The sequence below is a fragment of the Lonchura striata genome, chromosome 2, assembly GCF_050655825.1.
Source record: "Lonchura striata isolate lonStrDom1 chromosome 2, ASM5065582v1, whole genome shotgun sequence".
NCBI classification, from domain to species: Eukaryota; Metazoa; Chordata; class Aves; order Passeriformes; family Estrildidae; genus Lonchura; species Lonchura striata.
The window spans coordinates 59,415,261-59,440,138 of record NC_140704.1 but is presented as its reverse complement, the minus strand read 5'-3'; the positions used below and the strand labels follow the sequence as shown (position 1 = coordinate 59,440,138).

General features: G+C 40.0%; 1 protein-coding gene across 3 annotated transcripts in view; it reads right to left on the bottom strand.

Moving 5' to 3' along the window:
* The window catches only part of LOC110482821 (cadherin-6), a 97,138-nt gene that overhangs the window by 57,080 nt on the left and 15,180 nt on the right, over positions 1-24,878 (bottom strand). The window lies entirely within an intron of this gene.

Here is a 24,878-nt window from a genome sequence, read left to right as displayed (position 1 = left end):
CAAGGAAATGATTTCCAGTAAGAAAAGAAACGTGGCCATCTGAGGTGCCAGTATAATCTCTGATGCTTTCCTTCACATCAGAGAGGGGTAAATCATCTATTCTTCCATTAATGTTAAGACTTCATGTGTCTTAAGTATTTTCTTGAGCTAAATCTAAACTTCTCTGACACTCATACAGAAAGCAGTGAACAAGAACAATCAGCCTCAGTCTTGTTGAAACTGTTAAGAACTTTGCATCAGTAGAGCCAGCAAATCACTCCTAATTATTTAAAAAATGTTTCTTAGTTCTACTATTGCTTCTTTCCATTTTTGTTACTCTTACTGGCAAAATTTCTGTTAGCCTGGTTTTATGACAGGAGCTTAAATGACTGGAACTTAAATACAGCTTGAAGTGACCAAATGTTTGCTGACTTTATCCAGAGAAATCCATGCTTTTGCAACAAAGAATGCAATTAATTAAATCTCAAACATTTCTAAAAATCTGACTTATTTGCACTCATTACATGTTCCACTTCAGTATCTTAAATATTACATGCAATTTTAGTGAATTTTGACTGTCATCAGCTTGGGCTGCTTCTTTCTGGAGAGACAAAAGCCTTCTTCCTGTAAAGGTCACTTAGCTTTGATCCTAAGGTCCTCCCAGTTTCTGCTTTCTTGTTTCCTTCTCACCTCTAGTTATGGGTAAACTGATGTAAGCCGAAAATTGTCAAATTGTCCTGGAAACACAAGTGTTTATTCATCTAAGGTACCCACATAGTCTCTATTACCAAGAAGTTTGGTCACTTAATAATCTTCACTGTACTTATTCTCAATGTAGCTCTGTGAGAATTGTAAAGCTACCATTTCTGAACAAAGAAAGTAAGTGCAAAGACCAGACTTTCAAAAACACTTAAAAACCTAACTCTTACTGCAATCAAGTAAATGGCATTTAAGCCTCTTATATCCTGACATTTTAGACCTAATACAGAAACAGACTATATGGACATCAAAAAAATATGATAAATTATTCTAAATTGAACATGGATATACTAATAAATACATATACATTTCTTTATCATTATTCTGTAAGATGTAATGGTTTTCTACATAAGTCTTGACAACTTTGCTTTTAATGATCTCTTCTTAAAGAAGCTGTAAGACATTTACAGTTTATGATGTTTCTTGCCTGCTGGATTGAAGACAAGTTTAAAAACAAAATTGAGGTTACACCAGCAGTTTATTAGCTCTATCTACGCATTATCTATTGAATTGTCTTGTGACAAAATGTTGTTTCTTCAGTTGCATAAAAAATCCATGATTTTTCTTTTTTATACCAGAAATTAGATTCTTTCTCCTATTTAAAACCCTCCCAACTTAGCCACCACACAGGTGTTGGGTACATGCAGGTAATGTGAGGGGAATTCCTCCCCAGAATTATCTGCCTTTTCTCCCTTCTCATAATCACTAACCAATACACCTTTCTTCTGATGTACTGCAAGCTGTTTTAGCTTGTAGTCATAATAAGACTGTTTTCCAAGTATGGGCACTTGTAAAGCAATAGGGATTACTCAAGATTCAGTCTGCCTTTGGAAAAACAAGATTCAATCTACTTCAGTCTAAGAAGTAGACTTTATGGTTTTAGATGTTAATTTCCTTCTCCTTATCTATGTCTGGAATTTGTCAGAAATGTGATATATTGTCACTTACTACCATATTCCAAGAGTTGAGCTTACTTGTGTATATACATGTATTTAAATATATATACTTAAGCCTGTACCTGTGTGCTCTACCCTACTACCTAAACTGATAATGGCTATTGTAATCCTACTATTGTCAGTAGGAAATGAACTTTAATTTCAGTGCTGAATAGCTCAAGTGATTCCTTGATGTTAGTATCCACAATAGGATGGAGGTTTAAAACCACAAGTCACTGTTCCTCAAAATGGAAGTGTGACTCCATCAGATGTGAACAGCTTGAATGAAAACCTCAGGTGTTTTGGAGAATAACATGAAATGCTTTGACTGAAGTTTATTTGGCTGTAGCTGGAAAAAGAACAGGTAAGAAGAGTTTTACTGACATAAGCACTGATGTAATTGGCATGTACAAGACTGCATCAGCAGTGCCAGAGTGAGCACAGATTTTATAACCCTGCACCTCAGGAAATAAGATGCTACCATTGCTACAGAAAAATTACGGATTTTGTTTTACCTTAACACAGGCCACTACAGGTTTGGCTTGGTCCTAAGCTTACATTAGTTTGTTTTGGCTGAATTAGTAATTGCTCAACAGATGATGAATATCTAACTTATTTTTGGTGTTATCTTCACTCTAAAAGATCATGTTTTACCCTAAAGAAATTTCAGCATGTATGTTGTTCCAACACCTCTTAAGTGAGTAACTGGCAACTAAAGTTGGGCACCAATTAAAAAAGTGGTATTAACAGACTGCGTAAAAAATGCAACCTGCTGCATAACTAAAATACTCCTCCCAGTGAAGATTTTAAGGTGCTAATTATTTGCTGTTTCTAGTCATAAGAAAGGTGAGTGTGATATAACAAAAGGAGGTAAATACAAGGAAGTTGGTAAGTAGCAAATTGGGTTGTACTGTTAAAGGGAATTAGCAATAATTAGTTAGTAAGTATTATAAATATTAACATCATTGTAGCTGGACTTGGAATAACTGATTAATTTTGATTTTACTGTTGAAATACTAATTAGACTAACAATAAACTCTAATTGTTGGCTCTGCATAAAAGGTGGGTCCTCCTGTGCCCATAATGAGAATTTGACTGTAATACTCTTTGTCAGATGGGCAATTTTTATGCAGCAGAAGTGTGGGAAAAGGGAACATAATAAGTAGCAGCAAGGAGAAAGAAGAGTGGCAGCAAAGAGGCTTCCAGCTTGGCAGCGCTTCAGAGCTGGGACACAGCTGGTTATCCAGCTGTGATCCTGGGATGCAGCCAGACAAGGAAGACTCAGGGCACACCCCTCAGATGTACCTTTTCATGCATTTATATTAATCTGATGCCAGCAGCACTCTGACATGCCGACCGTCAATGCAGGGGTTGGGTTCCAGCCCAGCAAGTGATCCGAGTGGGTGTCCCTCCCCTGTGCCGTCCTCTCGGAGCAGCACTGAAGGAAGGGCACCGTGTGTGTCACGAGGGCTGTGATTGCTCTCTTGCTCACAAGATAATTTTTGCTCTCAAAACAGCCCCAATCTCAGCAGTTTTGCAGTGCAGGAACAAGCCCCATGCCAAACCAGACAGTGTCAATTCATTAGTCAAGGCTGACTGAAATTCGGAGCCACATCTCAGAGGTATAGCCCATGTGGATGCCTGAGGGAAGTGTGGACGAGGGTGACTTTAGGCAGCCTGGCTTTCTGACATGCTTTGAGGCCTGAAGTGGCCTCTGACAGAGCCTAGGCAGTCCTGTAGTCACCACAGCAGCCTGGGTTTTGCAGTTTAGCCTCCAACTCTCCAAATCCAAGACCATCCTTGGACATGCACCCATGGCTGATAAAATATGTGAGCAGAGCTTCTGAAATTCAGTTCCTGTGCAATGAAGTCTGAGGGAATGTGTCCTTCCTGATGGTGGCTGGGGCTTCTAAAGTTCCTTTATCAGCTCCTTAAACAGACTCTCTGGTAAATACAGGGAACCTGTGAGTGATGGCTGGGTCCTTATTCATATCCAATTGCAGCAAAAGGTGTGACAGACAAGTTGGTTTGCTCAGTCACAAAAAAAAAAAAAAAGAAAAATATAACATGCCTCACTGCTCTTGAAAGCTAAAGAGGAAAGAGAGCTTTTCACCTCAGTGGAGTTGCAAACCCATTGAAATGACATGGTGGGGGAAAGGGCCAGGATGCAGTTCCTGTGGGGACTCCCACTTAAAAGGCACTCAAGTCTTGAGTCCTGAATAAGCATATGAAAGAAAATGAGTTGTCTTCAAGGAAAAAATGGCAATGTCTGGCCTGCCTTGCCATTCCTTCTCAAATGGGGGAGTACAATATATCATTCCTTCTTAAACTCTGCATAATTTTTTTAAGCCTAACATTTGGATTTATTAATAGCACAACTTCCCTCCTCCATTCCCCCAAGATAAGAATTCAATCTTTTTTTTTCCCAGAAGCCGCGTTTTTATGCATACTTATGGGCAGGCAAGGTTTGCAGAAGGTGACTCCCTACAGAAAATGTGTGACTTCTTAATGTCAATTTGTTTCTGCATTTGCTAGAGGACCCTGCAGTAATCTGGATGAATACTTGCTGCAAATTGATAACAAGGTATGATGTCCTAGAAAGTATATGCGAGCATAAAACATGAGGGAAAAAGAATCCTCATTCCATTTTAAAATAGACATGCTGTTACAAAATAGAGAGATTTCCCTTTGTGTTCTGAAGTAATTTATAAGGTGGGGTTTTTTTATTACAGCTGTTTAGTGAGTGAGACAGGAAAGAGACAGATAATGGATGAATATGCTTTTTCTGACGTGGAGGAATGTAAGAACAGCTTGTGGTTGGGGGTGAAAGGAAGATTAATTATCAGCTGGCCTATTGTGCAAAATTTTGACAGACTTCTATGTAGTACTGTAGTGTGGAATCTACACTTTTTAAATGTCTTTTTCTTTCCCCGGATATAGGTGAACGTAACACTTGTAGTGCTAGGTGTAGCAGGAATTATATTGAAATGCAAAACTGCTGGAAGAAAATCAGAAGTAGAATGGGTCACTATTTTGCTTCTGAACATTTCAGAGTCTGGGAGGGATGGAAAAGGAATGGCAGACAACTTTGGTTTAGTCAAACATAATTTCCTTCTGGGTTTAAAAGGGAATGAGTACTTCTATTGCATCTCTTTCACCCACTCTGAGGGGACAGTACCCCACAAACACTCAAATCCTATCTAACCCTATTCCTAATCTTCTTGTCTGAGTAAAATTGACCTTGTGGCTGTGGGTCAGTCCTCTTCTGCCTTTTGCCTGCAGCTGCACTTGTTTAGTCATGATTAGCTTTTTATCCTGAATTGCTTCTAATTGCACTTTAAGGCTGTTTTATCCTACTTTTTCTTCATCCTAATAGTAGAAGGGAAAAATCCATAAATTCTATTTTAGACAAGGGAAAAAGATCTGAACAAAATTTTAAACTGTTTTTTGTACTTACTGTTATTTATAGGCTTGATCTCCAACCCCATGCCCCAACTCACCTCTGTTCCAAATCACATTAAGCCTTAACGTGAAAATCTTTAGGGTGAGATCATAACAAATAAATAGCTGTTTACCCATGAGTCCTTTCTATTGTTTCTCTTTTTGTGTGTGTGTGTGTGTATCTGTGTGTGTTATAGTATCTCTGTGGTTTAATAGGATCAAAGTAATCTGACTTTTGTATTCTCATAGCTGGTCACAGGCTAGATGAACATTTCTCAAATTCAGCCTTCCACCCAGGACATGTACGAGCTCTCAAGGAGGCATAAAGGAAACATCCCAATCCAATGACTGCTGCAGATGTGTTCAATAAAAGCAGAGCTGTAACTACACAAATTACCTTTGCTAAGCTGCAGGGTGCTGCAGAACTGCTGGAATGAGTTTCTCCCTGCCACACTTTTCATTCTCTCTGCTGGTTGCGAATGAATACAAATTAAGAAGAAATCCCTGAAAGAGGTCATGGGCCTATACAAATATCTTACAAGAGAATTGGGCTGCTCATGCAGGTCATTTTCTACATTGTCGAAAGTTTTAGGAAGAAAGTGATGTCACCTTAGAAGCCTGAGTAGGGCAGGAATGTGAGATGATCAGACTAGCAATTTCATTACAAGTCTTGCGTAATTGTTTTAATTAAAGTCTCAGCTCTTGGAGACGGGTTAATGTTGGGGAAATTCCATTTTCTTTTAGGAAAGCATGTTTCTAGTCTGATGTTTGCCAAACAATATTTGGAAATATAACCTGTGTCCTAGCTGCTAATTGGGCTCAAATGCAATGAAAGCTAATTTGAATGTACAATGTTTTCATTGTTTGAGACAAAGCACCTCTTGAGTGGAAAGCCAAACTAATACACACTGGGGCTTGGCCCCCGACTTTCAAATGGAGCATGGTTAATTCTGGATGTTTAAATTCAAGACCTGAATCATGCAGAGATTGAGAACAGCAGACAGGAGAGGCTGTCATGGGAAGGAGGATGTGGTAGGGGTACAAAATACCTATTGTGACCAGGAGCAACAGAACAGTTGTAGCAAACTCGATCTGCTAGGTGTACATCCAGGACAGAGCAAAAGCACGCTTTCTGCCAGGGAATGAAATGTGATCAGAGAAAAATTGCTCTCTTGCCTTCTGCTGCAGAATCCAGTTTCTTGCAGAGAATGATTTACTTGATCTTTTGGCACCAAAATGCCATAAACAGTGCATTCAAAACTGTATTAAATGAACTAGACCCTGGTTTCAGTCCATAGCCAAGCTATATTCTCCCCAGACCTCTATATCTAGGTGAGGCTTAGATAAGCTCTTTCACCCCTGGCACTCGTGGTTCTGAAGGGTTCTCAGAAACACACCTGCTTCTCCTTCTCTGGTAGTGGCACAGGGAGGAACTGGTTATATTCTGGCTTTGTGGAAGAAGGATTTTAACCATTCTTCTATACTTACAGGTTTATTTCTCCTAGCAACTATTTGTAGAGTCTCTTCTGCTGCAGAAACCTGGGAAACAAGACTAGGAGTTTACCTACATGAGAGAAATATGCTGCCATAGTTTGTTTGTGGGTTTTGGATTTTTTTTCCCCTCTGATGAATTTGCTATGCACAATCAATTTCAAAATGCCATAAAAAGAGCCAACATGAAAGAACTTCAAAATCCTTAGTGGAGTGTTGCCTTTAAAAATAACAAGATTTTGGCTTCAGGCCAATCATGCTGAGAACAAATGGAAAAAATTCTCTTAAAATATTTCATGTTACACAGTGGATTATGCTGGATTACAAATAATCAAACATGCCTGTTTATTTTTAAAAAGACATTCATGTCAAGTGCAGTTCTGTAGCTTTCATGTTTGTTTTTTACTACTCAGTAATATTTTAATAAAAATGTCTTGCTGGCCAGAAAAATAATTTTTTATTACTTGTTGGATTTTGCCTTTTTCTTATGCTTCCTCAAATTCATAGGATTTCTTACATGGACTCCAAGAGGAGTTGAATGGAATCTGTTTCTAATTAGCAAATTGTACTTTCTTCCCTCCCTACCTTATGAAACCTGTCACAATCCCATGGAAGACGGTTCATGGAGTGACCTAATTTGTTGGATAGAATCATTGGTTGAAACACACCGATTTTACATTGTATTTTCCCTGGTATAAGGTAATTTGATGCCTTTTTATCTCCCAAACATGGCTGATAACAGTTGCCACTTATGTAATTGGCAGAGTTTTAAGAACAGACTATTAATTTGTCTACTTTTAAAAGGATGAGCACAACAGAAAGAATAGGATAAAGGAATGGAGTAAGAGTGGCTATTGTCTGGGATTTTTAATGGATAAGTGACATTTGAGGAAAAAAGAGGGTTCCTCAAAGTGCAAAAGCAACTTTCAGATTATGGAAGTAATATTTGTCCAATCATTGAAATGAAACAGCAAATATGATCAGTGTTCCTGGACAGAGAATTCGGACCCTGAGGCTCAGTATTTAGAGCCTTTGAACCTCTTCTCATCTGCCAGCTGACCCTGGTGGTGCCAGAATTCCCCAGGCACTTGTACTTCTGCCATCAAAACCCTCCAGGTGCATGCACTTCTACTATTGAGAAAAGGCAAAATTATTTAAATCTGATGCAGGCAGGCAATGTGGCAGGCAATGTGGCAGGCAGCTAGCACTTGGCATCATTCACAAGCTAGACCCTCATTTTCCTATTTCCCCTCAGGAGCCTCAGCTGGGACATCAAACTGTGCCTACCAAATTGGAATGGCATGCAAGTCCATTTCCCACCTCCAGCCACTGTGATCTGGTGGGGCTCTCGGAGGAAAATCCTTTCCAACCAGGTTGTGCTAAAGCTGAGTACCACACTCTAATATTTATAGCACCCAGGCTGCCCATCTGACTGCACAACCACCACATCTGAGACCCTTCTCCAGCCTTTTTTTGGCATGGTAGCAAAGGGAAAATTTTGGCTCAAGTTCTGTCTCCTGTTTATTTTCCTTTTCCCTGCTCCTGCCTAAATGGATGGAGCATAAAGAGCACTGCAGCTCTACCTTACACAAACAACTGAATGCTTAGATGGAGGTGTGAAGTCTTGTCCACATGTTCTCTCTCAGCTGCAGCTGTACTGGCTTAGTTTTTGTCACCAAATGCTCATCTGTACACCTTGCCAGGAAAGAAGGTTGTTTAGCTGCACAATGCCTTAACCAATCTCAGTTAAAATAAACTCATTGTAGCTTGCAGATTTCAAAGCAAGCCTATACGGTTGACACAAAGGAGGTGGGGAGGACTCCCAGGAAGGGGTCCACATGAACAGGTCTGGGAAGGTTGCCTGAAGGTCAAGGAGTAAGGCAGTATCCTTCACCAGAATAGCATAGCCAGAAGAGGATATAGGAACAAGACTTCAGCCACATTGAAAAATGGGTGCTGATGCAGCTTCTGAGGAGAATTGAGGAGAATTGATGAAGGGGCTGAATTGTGCCTGAACTCCTATGCTTGTTTGTATTTCCTGGCCTAGTCTGCAAGATGCCAATTTAGCTATTAAGGTCTAATAACAAAATGGAAAGCTTAATTATAAATGATGAAATGTTGCATTAGAGGTTAACAGAATGGTCTGATAAATAAATCTGTTTTGCGTTTCATCACCCTGTAAACAAATTACTGGTTTGTCAGTCGTCTGCTTCCACCCTTCCCTACTTTCTTTCTGTGTTTTTTGTTTGTAATGCAGGTGGTTGTATATTATCTATCTTCTTTTTTTTTTTTTTTTTGAAGATAACTAAGACTTAGCTACATAGCTTTAGCTGAAATATCTCCTGTTATGTTGTTGCTAAAACCACATCTCCTGCTTCAGTCATGCAGAAATGGATGAAATGGGAATCAGACATAGGGGATTTAATTGCAGTGCCAAAAGGCAGGGAGAGCCCTGGGGAATCAGCACCATCTTATAGCCTTCTGACGTTGACACCTGGGAAATTTGAGATGAATGTATCGGATAGAACAGAGCTTGCATGTCATCTCCATAAAAATCCCCACTGTTTCCAGTTTCACTGAACACTGTACACTTAGGCACTTCTGCCAGAGTTTAAAAGCACTTTATAGGCACTGAGAAGAGCCTTGCAACACATCTTTATGCTAAGTGCTATCTTTATTTAAAAGATTGAAGGGGGAAGGAGAAGGGGGAAAGAGAAGAGGGAAGGGAAGCCAAGCGGGAATAGTGCCGAGAGGGACTTATAAAAATACTTGTGCAACTTAACTTAATGGGAATTAGGTACCCATCTGACTTCAATACATCCCATGAAGGAATCTAACTCCTGTGGATGAACTCCCTCAGGGACTTTTGCAAGTCTCTTGAAGTAACATTAATTCTTTGTAAATCTCATACAGAAGTAAGAGTACGTCAAGTCTGAGCCAACTGTGGTTATGGTTGAATGTTTCCACCTCTCACTGCAGTAAATGGGACTTGTAGCTATACCAGATGTCAGCCTATCCAGCTCTGAGGACATTATAGTGAGCCTGGGTAATCCAGAAGCCTGCTACACTGGCTGGCCAAGTGTGCTCAGACATGAAAGGCTCCACATATTCTGACTGTGTGCTCAGGATCAATATTTACGTGGTACTGAAGGTGGCCCTGGGTAGCCCACAAAAGACTAGCTCACCTCTGGAATGACTTGCACATGCCACCCTGTAGTGGAGCAGGAAGTACCATCTAGCCCATCTTACAGCAGCAATGAAGGTAGTGCTGCTTCCTGGTGCAGGCAGTGGCAGGACAAAGAAGGCACTGAGACAGCAAAGACAATGAAGAAACCTGCTTCTTCTGAAGTCTTGAGATACCTGGCAGCTTTTTTGTGCCTGAGTTCAGAAATGTTCAATCTTTGTGATGCTAAGTTTTTTTCTTCTTCTGATATCTATGATTATACATCACTTAGTGGTTTAGTCTCTAAGTCGTGTCTTTCAAATTACAGGATATATTTTAAAATTTCGTGGTCTCCTCAAAAATCTAACAACATGTCCTTCCCTACAAGATCTCAGCAAGATAGCTGGCAAATCCACACACACAGGCAAAAATTACAGAATGCACAAAAAGTACACGGACAACAGAAAATAAGGTATGAATTCAATATAGTGTACTGCACTCTCTGAGCACAACTATAAAGCTAACTCAGTATAGATGAGACCCTGTCAGAGCTTTTGAGACCTCTTCATACATTTTACAGTGTGCTGCAAAACTAGCAGGCTTGGCCCCAGTGTTTCTCTGATCACAAAGCCAAGAGAAAAGCAAAAGCAGAAATGAGATCTGTGTCTGCTGATACAGTGAATGCTGTAGAACTGCTGGAGCATTGCTGCTGCATGTACGAATGCGTCTGTTTGCTCAGGTGTGAATATATGTATTACCTCCCTTTGTTTACATGGAGGCTTTGGTTTCCCGTGTTTATACAAGTTTGTTCTAAAGGCTGGCACATCTCATTTTTGAAGCTGTGAATCCTGCAAATTCCATCTAAGCACAGTGCCAGCAATCCACAGCTGTACACAGCACGAGCAAGTGAATAAACCAAGTGTGACTGGAAGGAAAGCAAAGCTGCTTTGCTCTTGTGTGAGCTTTCTCTTACGTTCTGTGAAAGACCCAATTTAGTAGAGCACTTTACTTTCTAACTGTATGCTTTTACTGGAGGCTGCTAGAGGACCTAAAGATAAAGATGTACCTGAATGCTTTGCTGAATCGGGGGCTAAAAAGGAGAGCATAACAGAGAAAATGTTGATCATTATCTAAGAAATGATGGGCTGGCATCATGCTGCTAGAAGTACTTTTTCAGTGCACATAAAAACAGTAGGGATTACAGGTGAGGATTGGATTTCTGAATCTTATCTCTCACTCATTGAAACAAATGGTTTTATGTTTCAGCAAGTTTTTTAAATTATTCTTTCCAAACAGGCATTTTGTTTTTGAGTCAGGTAGGAACAAAGGTGAATGAACTCTTCTGATTGCCCTGCAAGTTCAGAGCAGCCTTAGTTTTATTTCAGTAACACATTTTGTTCTATATGTTGGCAAACCAGGAGCAGGATGTCTGTTTATCCTCTGTGCTGGAGACCAGCACAACATTTGCTGAGTACAGTAGCATTTCTGAAACTAGGAAAAGCAAACAATGTTCTGGGAACATAACTGTCTTCCCTGGTTAACAATTTCCCTTACAGAGAAAGAGAAGGGAGAGGAGAATTTGAATTTGAATGTGCCCCCCTCCACACACATGCTCATACACCTCCTGCCAAAAGATGCATCTGGTTCTATAAAAATCCCAGATCCTCTTGCATGAATGCAATCTGAAGTCATAGGTTTGCATAAGAACCGAATCCTCAGCCAGAGGGCTGTGAAGTATCTGTCAGCTCATCAGCTGGATACATACAGAGAGAGCTATTTGGAGCTGATGTCTCTGCTTGGAAGACAGGGACTTGGTTATCTTTTTACCCCTGTGCACCTGTGGCCTATTTCATAATGCTTCTAATCACTTTTACCTCCCTTTGTTTGAGCTAAGGGCAACTTCAAAGCAAGTGGCTGATGTTTGGGTGCTCTGACCCTTGGGCATGGCAAACCTTACCCAGGGGCAGTGAGACAGTGTGGTGTGGAGGTGCTGCCTTGTGCGAGGGGGAGGAAAGGCTCTCCGTGGAAGGAGAGTACAATGAATGTCTGGGAGAGAGGTGGTCAGCAAAGCCAATGGGAGTGCATTTAACCCACTGTTTCTACAGGGAGGTAGCTTGGGAAAGGTTTGCTTTTATGAAGGAAACAACTGCAGCACAAAAAGCACCATATGAAATAGTATTAGGCAAGATTCACAAGAACCTCCTACCCTCATCTCAAGTGATGTATTTCATTTCATTCATTTCTGCTTCAAACAAAATACAGGCTTTGAACAAAGATTCAGCTAAAACAATGCAGGTTAAGCAAAGAGGCTTTTAGAAATAGTGGATCATTGACCACACCATCCTGCAAATAATCAGCTTTGTAACAGAGGGCAATAAAAACAATGACTCTCTACCATTTTAAAAATAAAAGGAAAAAAATATGCTTTTGGTCCCATTGTCTGTACATGTAAGATACAGGTCCCTACAAACTATCAGGATGTTACTCAGGGGAGACACTACAATGCCTGCAATGCTGGTGCCATCAGACTCTCTTTCCAGATTAAGGTGCTGGCCAGCAAACTTGAAGCTGCATCCCATTGTGATGTTCTTTTCCTTATTCCACTGAAACAAACGGGGCTCTGGTTCACTTCTGACTCTTTCTCAAAGTGTAGTGTGTCGCACTGATCTTAGAAACAGGTCTGTGAGGCGAACTCTCCCATTCCTGCTCTGAAGTGCTCTAGCAGATTAAAAACAGTGGGATGGAGAAAGAGAGGTTGCTGAGCAGTTAATGGCACTAGAATGGGGAAATTGCATGTTGTGATGAACATTGCCAAAGTTTGTGACCTTGCCTAGTGCATGTGGTGCTGATTATACCAAAGGCTGAAGCAGATGTGAGGGAAATTGAGTTTCATTTCCTCCCAGCTATCCCAGGCCCTCTTTGGTTAAGTGGAGGATTATGATGCTTTAGGAAAATAATGTATATTTCTCTGTGTGGCTGTAATAATGATGCATGTTTTTCCCCAACCCAAGTAACTGTGATAGATGCAGCTGGCTGCAACCTATGATGAACACTAAGGTTAATTGGAAACAAGGGCACAGCAGTCCCTAAGTAGCATTATTCTGTGCTATATTCACATGCTGTCATTAATTTTCCTATTTGTTTGACTTTACAAAAACACATAGCAACAAAATCTGAAAACAACAGAAATAAGAACTCTATTATACCTCTTACCAAGGTAGTACTGAGGATGAGGAGGAGCTGAATTAACCAAGTGCTTGCTGACATTATGCTTCTATACAGCCTAACGCCTCCAGGTAACGGGAGAGCACACTGTGCAGTGGCATTTGCTATGTCTGTGCTCTTCTGTCTCTTCTACCTGGTTTGTTAAAAGATTGATTATCATAACACTTCCAGGCCATGGATATTTTATTATAGCAGGGTTCAACCTGAGACAGAATTCAAACTCCTGAAGCACTGGGGAAAAAAAAAATATAGAACATAGGACTAGAGCTGTTGAGCAGCGCGAGAATGAGCACACAGCAGATGGAGTCTGGTGTCTCTTCTCAGAAGGTGGCCAGCATCTGGTGGATGATCTGCATTTAGAGGAATGGTCAAATATCCAAGCAATAGGCTGGTATGGGGATAATCTGCTTTCCACATGGGGAGCCTCATCTGGTAGAGTTACAGACTTCTTTCAGCTCCAAAAATCTGAGGTATCATGGACTTTCCAAAAAGTAATTATGGGGACCTTGAGGAATTCTCATTCCCAGTTTACTGTTTGTCCACACACACATCTCCTTAGACACTAGCAAAGTTGGGTTTAGCAGGATTATATGTAGCAGTGGTTCCTGCAGCACATACTCCTGTTAGATGAGAAAACCCACATTTCCTATACTCTGAATTTATACATTTAGGGATGAGGCCATAAAGCTTAGAGCAGTGGAAGGTTCTGCAAAGCCGCTGTAAGAGTAGAACACAGCAGGAATGAGAACCAATGAAACACAGATACCTGACAAACAATGTTTGTCTCTGCTGATCCCACAGAGTTGCACAAACACACAAGACAAGCCAAGCCCATACAACATGTGAAACAATATGGACTTGTCAGAACACTCCAAATAAAACCCTACTGCACTGCTGTCTCCCTGTCCAGCAAACAAAGCAGTGTAAGACCTTTTGCTTTATTGTAAAAGTCAACAAACCCATATCCATATGGAGATTATCCATATTATCATATAAAAATGATTTTTACAAGGTTTTATTTGAGTGAATGGTGACAGTATATGGGTATATTAGTATGTGTATAAGGAGGACTTCCAGTGTAAAGTATATTCAGATTACAGAGAAAATTAGGTCCCAGTGATCCACCTCAAGTGAGACTATAACTATTAATACCTTTGCAAGATTTCAGGGAAAAAATCATGTCAGATGCAAACCCTGTTGCCCAATTAACTCCATGAAAATGGCCAAATTATGATGTTTGGCCATCAAAAATAAATGCACACACCAAGAAAAACTGCAAGTGTCTCTGCACTGCCTACAAGTAACTCTGTATGTGTTCTTTTTCACACTTGCACCCTTACAACATATTGCAAGCACATGAGGGAGAGAAGGAAATGGAAGCGGGGGCAAGATTCCTGCATGTTACAGATCCTGCTAACAGGTTTTTTTTTTTTTTAGTCCTTCCTCAAGACCTTCTGGTTGCTGTATTTCATGCAGAAGAAAATTTCAAGATCCTTCCCTTATTATCACTGATTCTAACAGCTATGTGTGTCCTGATGAGACTATTTTTTTGGGCATATTCCTATTAGTGCTCTTAAACATGTCTTTTAATTTGCTTCTTTTGGCTCTGCAGCAACACAAAGCTGTAGGCATACTGCTAAATGAGGACATAAACTTTTCCAGACTTTTGCAAACAACTAGACTTCTGAAGAAGATAAATTGTTATTGCTTTTGCTCTGCTCCCTTCTTGGGAAAAATGAAAAATGAAAAAAACACTGCCACTGTGTCAGTATTGCATAGAAGTTTATTGGGTGAGCAATAACATGTCATTGTCAATCGAACTAATAAGCAACAGAAAAGCTGGCAAGTAAAATTCAAGCTCCTGAAAATAATTTCTGAATCCATTTCACATTCACATATTTAATTATTCATTAAAAGAAACCAGAATGACTGAAACTATCACAATCCTTCTCAGTGGGCCCTAAAAATTAATCAGATATTAACTATGCCTGTGGTGGTTTTTTTAGTGAAAATGTAGCAAGAAAGTAGGAAAAGTATAAGTATAGTTTGAGGGAATGCACTCCTAAGTTATTATTGTCATGTCAAAGATTTTACAACCATGTACTTCCTGTATTTCAGAAGAGGGTATCTTGACAGGCATATAAGACTTGGGCATACATCACCATGGTGAGGAACATTTTGCTTTTGGCCAGTATCAAACCAACCTATTTTATCATGCATTTCACCAGTACAATGTTACATGATTCAGCAGAAACCACATGGTTCAAACTCTCACATGGTTGCAAAGCGCTCTGGCTTTAAAATGAATCCCACAAATCTTTCTGTCAGTGCCTCAGACTTCTAGAAAGGATTACAAAGTTGGCACTGCACAAAAGCAGCATAGGGGAGCCTGACTCATGCCAAATTGTGGCTTTAAGAGCAGCTTGGGGAGCAAAGGTAAGGTTAAAGGTGGCTTTATGACATTCTTATATACTACTAGTTCTCTGTCAGCTTCTGCCAGGTCATAGCCTTGATCACTTCTTTTCCTTTACTGCAATGTTTCTGCCATTTTTAAACTGCTTCTGCATCTTGTACTTCAGGTCTCAGGTGAGTTACAGGATGAAGTCAAGGGTGAACTGTGCTCTCCCACAAACTAGATGTGTATTACGTGGAGACTTGTGCTTACGGAGGAGCTGGACTCAGTGTCCCAAATGATTTCTTCTACTGCTATGTTCCCATAGCACTAGAAAGTACACTAGAAATTCAGCAATATTTAGCATAGTCTGAAGGCTATTTTAAGTTGTGCCAGCTGCTAAACACAGCAGGGATTCAACAGGGTGATAAAGGACATTTTAGATGAAGTCCTGACTTATACTCTCTGCAGGGAGGTAATACAAAAATTGCTAGGAATGCTCTGCTCAGTCTGAGAATTCACCTATTTTGCAGTAAGCTTTCCACGACTGAGTGAGGGCAGATTTATACTAGATGAATAGTGCAAATCTACAGTAATGCAAACATGGTCTGAATGTGGAAAGGGAATAACAATAGAAGAATCATTTAAAGCCAAGGATTGATATTTCAGACCTAGCTGGCTGGAGGCTGGGCTTTTTTTTTAATATATTTGATTTTTTTTCATTAAACTGTTAATGTAACCCATTTTCAGTCCCTGTTAATGCAACTCAATTACATCAGTGCTTTAACAAGCTGTTAAAGAAACCATCATATAGAAATGGATAGGCAAAATTTTGTCCATATTACTGCACTTTTACTCTAAACATGGGCATAATGTACTGAGCATGATATAGTGCTCCTTCAATACTCTCGCTATAGGTAGTAAAAAGTAAAGAAGGCTGGGATGTTTGAGGGAAATCTCTAAGCTCCAAGCTTTATTTGTGATTCAAAAGCCAGGATTTTGAAATGATGCTAAGCAGCTGTAAATTGAAGTTGTGAGAAGCAGCAGTGCATCCAGGTAAAAGTATGCTGCCTTGTTATATGTATTGAAAAAACAACATTGAAAAACTTGATGGTTTGATGGTATCAGGTATTGTGACTACTTGTGCTTGTTAACTTATTTCTTGTGTTTGACAAAAAATAAAATTAATCTTCCATGATTTGCACATTGCTAATATAAGTGGTGAAGAAGGGCCAAACCCACCCTCCTCAGTAGTCAAACTACTAGAAGTGTGCACAGGCTGACCCAACACATAGGCTCAGGATCTCGCTCAAGCAAGGGCTGTAGGCAGATGGTGGAGGCATCTCTGCAGGGCTCAGACCAGGTCAGGTACTTCAGCACTTCAGATGGAAAAGTCTTTACCCCCACACTCCAACACAGCGAGGTCCACACAGGTGCCTCTAAGCCACAAAGCACACTTCATTTACATGTCAGTGGAGAATACTTCGAGTTTGTCTGGGCACTGGACTTAATAATGTGATCTATCAATTGCAATTGATAGTAGCAGCATGATGATATTCAGCTGGTGTCAAAAACCTTTTAAGCCACTTCCATGGTGCTGTCCTGTCCCAAGGCTGAGTGCCTCCCCTGTTCATGCTCAATAGAACGATGAGGTATTTTCAGCCCCCTGCTACCTGCCTGTGCTGTGTCTGCTCCATCAGCTCTCCCGGCGTGGAGGCTTGTCCTCTGCTAGGGGATGTAACCTTACAATTGCCATGGCACCCGACACCTATGGATCATACCTATGGGCTGTGGTACCTTCGGGGGCTGGAGATGAGGCACAGCCCAAGGGGGTGCTCAGGCCTCCGCAGTGTGACTGCACGACACTCCGGACTAGCTCCCCTTCCTCACTTCTCCGGGAGAAAACCTTGCACAATGAGGCACAGCAGAAATAATGAATAAATAAAATAAAAAAAAAAAACAACACCAAAAACAAACAAACAAAAAAAAACCCCAAAACAACAAAAACAACAACAAACAAACAACAACAACAACAAAAAAAACCAACCCAGAAAATGGTGCTTCGGTGCACCTTGAACTACGCAAGTTCGCATTTGGTGGCAGGGCTGGAATTCTGGTGGGCTCGTGCAGCATTCCCGGGCGGGAGGTGCGGGACCCGGCCCCGCTCCGGCCGCGGCCGCCACGCGGGGGAGCTCCAGGCCTTGGGAATTACTTCTTTGGGAAAGAAGTAATTAAATGGGTGCTTTGATGGGATACCGGCAAATAATTTAAGAGGGAAAGGATGGCCAGTGTTTTTAAAAAAAACAAACCCAAACCAAAACCCACCTATCTCCTTCACAGATACACATTTTAAACTACAAACAGGTAATCCTTACGCTATTTCCTTGTTAACTATTTAACTGTGACAAAAAAGGGTGGTCTTTTTTAGCATTTTAAACAGCTCCGCTGGAAGCAAGGAAATTAGCATGAAGTGAAATATTTGTGGGAGCTTAATACAGTTAAAATATTGTTATTTTCCCTGACATAAGACTCTGGGGCCAATTAACCATTTCTAATTAAGCAGCCTAAAACAGAACAGCACACAGCAAGAAACAGTGGCCAAACAGTGATGACCAAACTGTAGAAGGAAGAGAGACCAGCCGTGGAGTTGAGGAAAATACATTTTTGATACAAAACCATAAAACTACTACAGCATGGAAAGGCAACTTCTGGATGAAAGAATGAGAAGGGAAAATTCCACTCAGAACTGACATTACTAAATGCTGTTCTCTCCAAATTCTACCCCTTAAATGTGAAGCTTTTGTTCATCTAGATGTGCATGATAGTGCATCACGTAGTTCTGCTACACAAATGTACTCATCTGCCAAACTTGAAACTTAAGTCATTTTTGTGGAGATTTCCATGTGAAAGAAAGTTAAATACAATATACAGTAAGAAACATTTATTTAGTTTTGTCTTTGACTCCAAAAGTGCTTAATCACGGTGGGTGTCACCATACTGTGATGACATGCATTTTAATTACTCTGTAAATTTTTTAATCGTCTTTTGTAACATTTAAAGTTTTTGTTCTCTAAACAGTTGACACTGGAGTGGGCAGTTTGTATGTCACTGTCTGGAGTGGGGAAGAAAGTTAAAATTTCTCTGAAATGGATGAGGCAATGTTTACAGACTCATAACCAGGCTGTTACTGGTGCTGCTGTTTGCTCTTCAAGGTTGGATTAACAACCTAACTGCCATGGTGACTCTCTGGAAACCTGGAAATGCAGAGCAGCACTTTAGCAATTGAAAAAGACTGAAACCTAGTGCTAGCTTACCACTCGCTTCATAGCTAGGAGAAAAATTTGGAAGAAATCCTGCAACCCTAAAGTCTGTCAATTTTTCACATTGATGATTTATGATAACAATTTTTTCATGCTTTGTAATGACACCTCAGGTAAACTGTCTTGGTCACAACACAGAGCTTGGCCACAATAGGGAAAAAAGTGTATTGCAGCCTCACATGTAGAACCTGACAAAACCTTAAGGTACTCTGATACTTTTGGGTGCTAAAAAAGCAAGCTCAGAGTGGCTTTCCAAATGACAAATGTTTTCCTTCCAGCTTAGGATGAATATATACATCAGCAGCTATTTTTCAACTGCTATTTTTTCACACCTCAGACAACTTTGAATTATTTGTGTGGGAACAATATCTTAAAGAGACATAAAAAAGTGTGGGTTTAAGGCTACACTGCCATGACGATCTTCCCTGAGATCATTGCATGTAATGATTAGATCTTCCCTAAATCTCTGAATGATAAGCAACTGGCTATACATGTAAGGGCTTCAAACTGCATCTCTAAAGTTATCTATGTGCAGAACTATTTGCAAGATTGGGCTTGTCTAGGCTAGCTTGCAGGCACCAGAGTTATTCTCACGTCCGGAACCTTCATAGCTTTGCCTTGTACAAAAAGAAGCAGCGACTCGAACTGCAACGCGGTTGGACAAAAATTCCAGACTCCTGGGATGACCGGGATGCGCATTGGCCTGGCATGCACAGCTCCAGCGCCGGGGAGCTCGCTGTCTCGCATTCCTGCGCTGCCCGCATCCCGGGACAAGGCGCCGCGCAGCCCTCGCTGCCTGCCCGCCCCGGAGCCGCTCTGTGCCCGCAGCTCGGCGGGGCTGCGCAGCCCAGGGCGCTGGGGAGAGCCCCCCGAGCAGCACCTCATCCATCCGTCCATCCTGCTGATGGGCTGCTGCTGAGGGATCGCTGCCTGGCGCTCGCACAGGTACCACCGAGCGCCGGGACCTGCAGCAGAGCGCTGAGCCCCTCCGCAAAGATGCTCTTATCACCTCGGCATCAAAATCACCACCACCCCGCTATCGAACACTGCCTGGGAGAGACATCTGCTATTTAAATGTATTCTAGCAGATGAAAGGAATGGAAACATAAAACCCAAACACTTCCTTTTTTTCCTAATGTAATCAGTACTTTTAAGCAGTTTATCTGCTTATTAATAGGAAGGTTTTAAAACATTTTGCTTGAGCTGACATTCTTTAATTATAATATTCACACTGCTGAATATGCAGTCACACCAGAAGAAGCTCTATTGTGAAAGAACACTCAGATTCAATCTGTTTCTTTCTCTGAATTTTTCTGACTTGGTCTTATTTTTCCATTCATCATTATATTTTTGTTTGCTTCTCACATTTCTTTTTAAATGTGTGGGGTTTTTTCCTTTTACTCTGTTGTTCCACTTGAAAACACCAGGATTAGCATGCAGATGTTTTTTGGGTTTTTTTTTTTTTTTTGATCAGAGACTTTTTTTTAATCATTTCATTTTCCACTGTCTATTTGGGTAGCTGCGGATTTTTTTGTTTGTTTGCTTTTGACCTGTTTTGTTTGAGTTTTTTTTTCTTTTTAATGTATTACCCTCATCTGAATGTAAACACCTTCTGTTTGCTATTGTTTTCTTAAATCAGCATTTTAGAAACTTAACTTATTCTAGTTAAATAGCTCATAAGCTATGCTAGCACTGCCAATAATCTAATAACTTCCACGTTTTTAGTGCTGTGATAAGTGTGAAAGCTTAGCTCAAATAGATACTGGTTTAGAAAGGTTCTGGGGAAAAAAAAAAGTAAAAAAAAAAAGAAAAAAAGAAGATAGGATTTCAGCATGTATGTTATTTGCAAAAAAATTGTGCTGTAATACCCTCAAAAAGGCTTTTAGAATTCATGTACGTTATAGGATTTACTGAACATAGATCAATGAGAAAAGAATTCATACTCTTTGCCAATAAGAAAGGACCAACTTCCTATTTTTTATTTAATTAAAAGGAATAATGACATCTTTAAATGAGCTCCAGTTGGAATTTTGGCTAGGTCATTATCTGCAAGCTATCATTCACAGGAGTTCAATTACACTTAATTTTTAGAAAGCTGAGAAGAGAAAAAGACATTCAGCATCTTAGCCCAGGGAAACTGCTGCTTTAAGAACAAGAAGCAGAAAGAATACAATCCAAGCTGTTACCATCCGTGAAACTTGCAACATCCACCTTCATTAAATCTATATTCTAAACACTGAAGAGGTTCAGGAATGCCTTACCTCCTGCATTAGAATGAGTGATCAATGGATTTTACAGGGCTGGTATTTCAAGATCAATTTTTAATGCCAAGAAACTAAAGTTAGGGGTGGGTGTTCTTCTATAACCCCAAACATTTCCAGTAACTAAGATATCCACCACTGCTGTTTAGTGGCTGTATAATTTTTAAAGAATGTCCATGCCTGAAGAATTCATGGATAGCAAAGCTCATCTCCACACCATCCCTTACAAGGAAAGGCAAATTTGCCTGCAGTGACATGTGCTGGGCAAGCTCAGAAATGCCATGAACATGTTTGGGGGCTTGGCCAAGACAACAGAAACTCCTGTTCATTTCCAAAGTTCATCTCATGCCTAAAACTTTGTACGGTCCCTCTTATCCAAAATGCCTTTGGTCCCTGAGGGGCCACAGCAATTGCATCAATGTATCCTGGCACCCCCAAGGAGCAGCTCCAGGGCAGCTGCACAGAGCCTGGAGCACAACATGCACAATTTAGCTACCTCTTAGAAAATATCTGCCACCACCTCTCCCATGCAGTGGACTTTATTCTTGGAAAGGCTTATTGGCTAAAGTTAAAAAAAAAAAAATATATTGAGATGTGAATTGTCCCTTGAAGGTTTTTTACAAGTAAGCAAATGCAAAAAAAAAACAAAACAAACAAACAAACAAAAAAACTCCAATGCTTTTTACTTTCTTTGAGACACTTCATTAAAAATGTGTAATTTTTTAAGTGTTTTAAAAAGCTATCTTTTTCTCCCCATGAAATAAAGCAAGGTTATCTATTTTATCTATACCTAAAGCTATAATCAATTTAATATAACAAATCTGTTTCTTCTCTGCAATCCTATTTCTTCTTGCCCAAGTAATCAATTTTTGGTGACATCACATACTTCAAGGAGAAAACACAGGATGACTCTGCTACAGCAATACAGCAGAGTAGCAAAGCGATTTTTTTTTTGTCTTGCTCTGCAATATGTAACTGAAAATGCTTTAGGGGTTAGTCAGCTTTCTTTAAAGCTGTGGCCATTAAAAAATGTTTTCCCAACCCTTTTTCTGTGTCCTATCACAAATAGACAAAGGCAGAAGTTCCTGTAGCCCTGCAGCCCCTTTGCACCAACAAAGCTGAAGCAAAGGCAATGCAGGCAAGGTACAAACCTCTCCCGTGTAGGAGTTAGTGGGAAAATGTGGATATGTGCCATCTCATGGGAGGGACCTGGGTGCATGAGGTTACATAAGGATTATCCTAAAGATGCTGTCTTCTATCTTGTAATCTAGCTATTTCCTTTCCCAGCACAGCTGTTTTTTTCAAGAAGAACACAGTTTAGCATCTCTTTGAGCACACCATTATTACTGAGTGTATGGTAATTAGTTTCTGCTTATGAAGTGCTTGGACACAGAGGAACATGCAAGTGTTAAGTGTTACAGTCATTATCATTCACCTTTACTTAATACATTTATGTTTTATTTAGCTACTTGTGACCAAGGCATCCATGTGTCTTTGGCCAGGCTGCACATGAGTGAATGAGTGAGACCACAGGAATGGAAAAGTGGAGTCCTGAAACATGCCTTGCTCCAGAAAGCTAAGACGTAAGTTTGCTGATAATAAGCAACCAGTTAGCAAGAAATTATAAACGTTTTCAATTAAATTTACTGTATTGTCAACTCAAAGTCTCCAAATTAATCGTAAGCTAGACTGACTTAGAAATAACCCGAGATTGTTCTTTTATATTTTTTTCCTTTGGTAGACTTCATGTTTTCAAGGCCTTCTTCACATGTGAGAGCTATGATTTAACTTTTTTAGTAAAATCCATGTATAATAACATCCTTACCTTAACAGGTCAGAGCTTTAAAGAAATCAATTCTAGTGGACAAGGAATGACATACATAATAAATTTCCAGAAGACACAAACACCACCAAAACTCTAAAATATTAAATATTCATTAATTCTAGTCACATAAGCTGACAATTTCCTTAAAATCTATGAGCTAAAATCTCAACATTGCAAACTCATAGAAGCCCACTGAAAATGTCACCAGGATCTCCAGTGGAGAGGGTGGACCAATAATTCAATTTAACAAAGAGTGATTGTAGATCTTGTCACTTGGCCAGACAATCTAAATGACAGAAAACAGGATCATGTCCTTTTATAAATTTCATTGGGTTTGGCTTTTCCTTTTCCTTGGAAGAATACTGATGTACTCATCTGATTAACTGAAACTTTAGGCTGACTTGGATTTAAGTGAAAGAAAAAGATGTCTGTGTGGAATGAACAGATATATGCATTCTAGGTGAATATACATCTATTTGTGTGAGGGCAAAAATCAGTTCTACATTACAATTACATGCCATATAGTATTTTTTTTTTACATGCCTATGCTTCTCTTGGGGTGCATATCTAAAAAGCTTGCGCTCAGACAATCGTCAAACCCCAGTGTCCAGGTCTGCAAATACCTATTCCAGTGAGTCATCACCAGCTTCATGAAATAATTTTCCATTGTAAACTTGCAAGTGATCTACTCTGGAGAATAAAGACCTTAAAAGGCAGTGATAAAATGCACTTTAGGAAAAAAAAATTGAACTCAGCATGAGCTCACTCATGAAAGGAAGGGTACTAACACTCAAACGTCGAGTTATCCAATTCCTTGTTTTAAAAGTGGTCTCTAATGGGCAGTTGCAAAACTGTATCTTTTGTGCTTCTTTTTGTGCTTCCTCCATCAGAGAAGATATCACAACTCAAAGTTCTACAATTTAAAAATCTAGCCTAAATGCATCAGGTACATTTTTATACACTGCAGGTCTTTCACTATATGAAGAGAATGTGAGACAAGTGAATTCCACTCTGAGATTAGAGACTTCCCTTGGTTCTCTGCAGATATGAGAAAACACAGGCCACAGGCGCTTTGAGCAACTCAGGGGCCCAAAAGTATGGGACATATTCCCATGATAAATCAGCTACCTTAGAATGTGCTTTTTTTTTTTTTTCTTTTAAATTTTTTTATTGGTGCAATGTTTCTGCATTATAGACAGTGTCAGCTTCAGAGGCTGAAGGTTTATTTGTCCACAGAGCAGATAATGGATAAACAGCAGCAATGAGAGTTTATTCAGCCCATCTCAACAAGGAGCCTAGAGATCACTTGGCAGTGCCTTCCTCCACCCCACGGCTGCTTCTGGTTCATGGGCCAGTGCCACTGAATTTCTCAACAGATGATGCTATTAGTACAACCCACTACTATTTATCTTTTTTCTGTATGAAAATACTTGTTTTGCTTACACGGTCCAGTGAAGAGCCATTAGGTGGTATTAATGGCGCTTTTGACTGCCGGCATCTGCTCTAAATGGGGTTTGAGTAAGGGCCTTGAAGGTAGAGGGCTTTCAAACACCCATTTGCTTGCCAGCAACTACTACATTGGTAGCAACATACTGAAAGATGTGTGACACCAGCCAGCAAGCCAGGTAACCTCAATGGCAGAGTAACACTTTATTGAGACAGGCAAATGAGGGTGAACTGTGAAATAAAGATGCAGAATTTCTTGTGAGGCCTTTTAAAACACTCTTAGTGAACTATTTTGTCCAGGTAGCATAATTTAAAAACTTCTAGAGAGCATTTTATTCTGTCCAAAAATATCACCCCCCCAAAGTGATTTATCAATCCATCATACTGCAGGGAAAAATATAAATTCTAGGAGTTCCTTATTTTCTTTTTGAAAATAGACAGAATTTTAGATGTAAAATACAATCATATTCTCTATAAATTCTTACCCTTCTACATTTCTTGTGTTGACATTGTCTATTTTTTTCCAGTGCCAGTGGCCTGAATAGTAATGCAGAGAGTCACACAGTACTTGTCCAGAGCAGATTCTGGATAAAATCTTCATTCCTGTGTCTACAAGAACACAAGAAACAAGAAATGCTCAA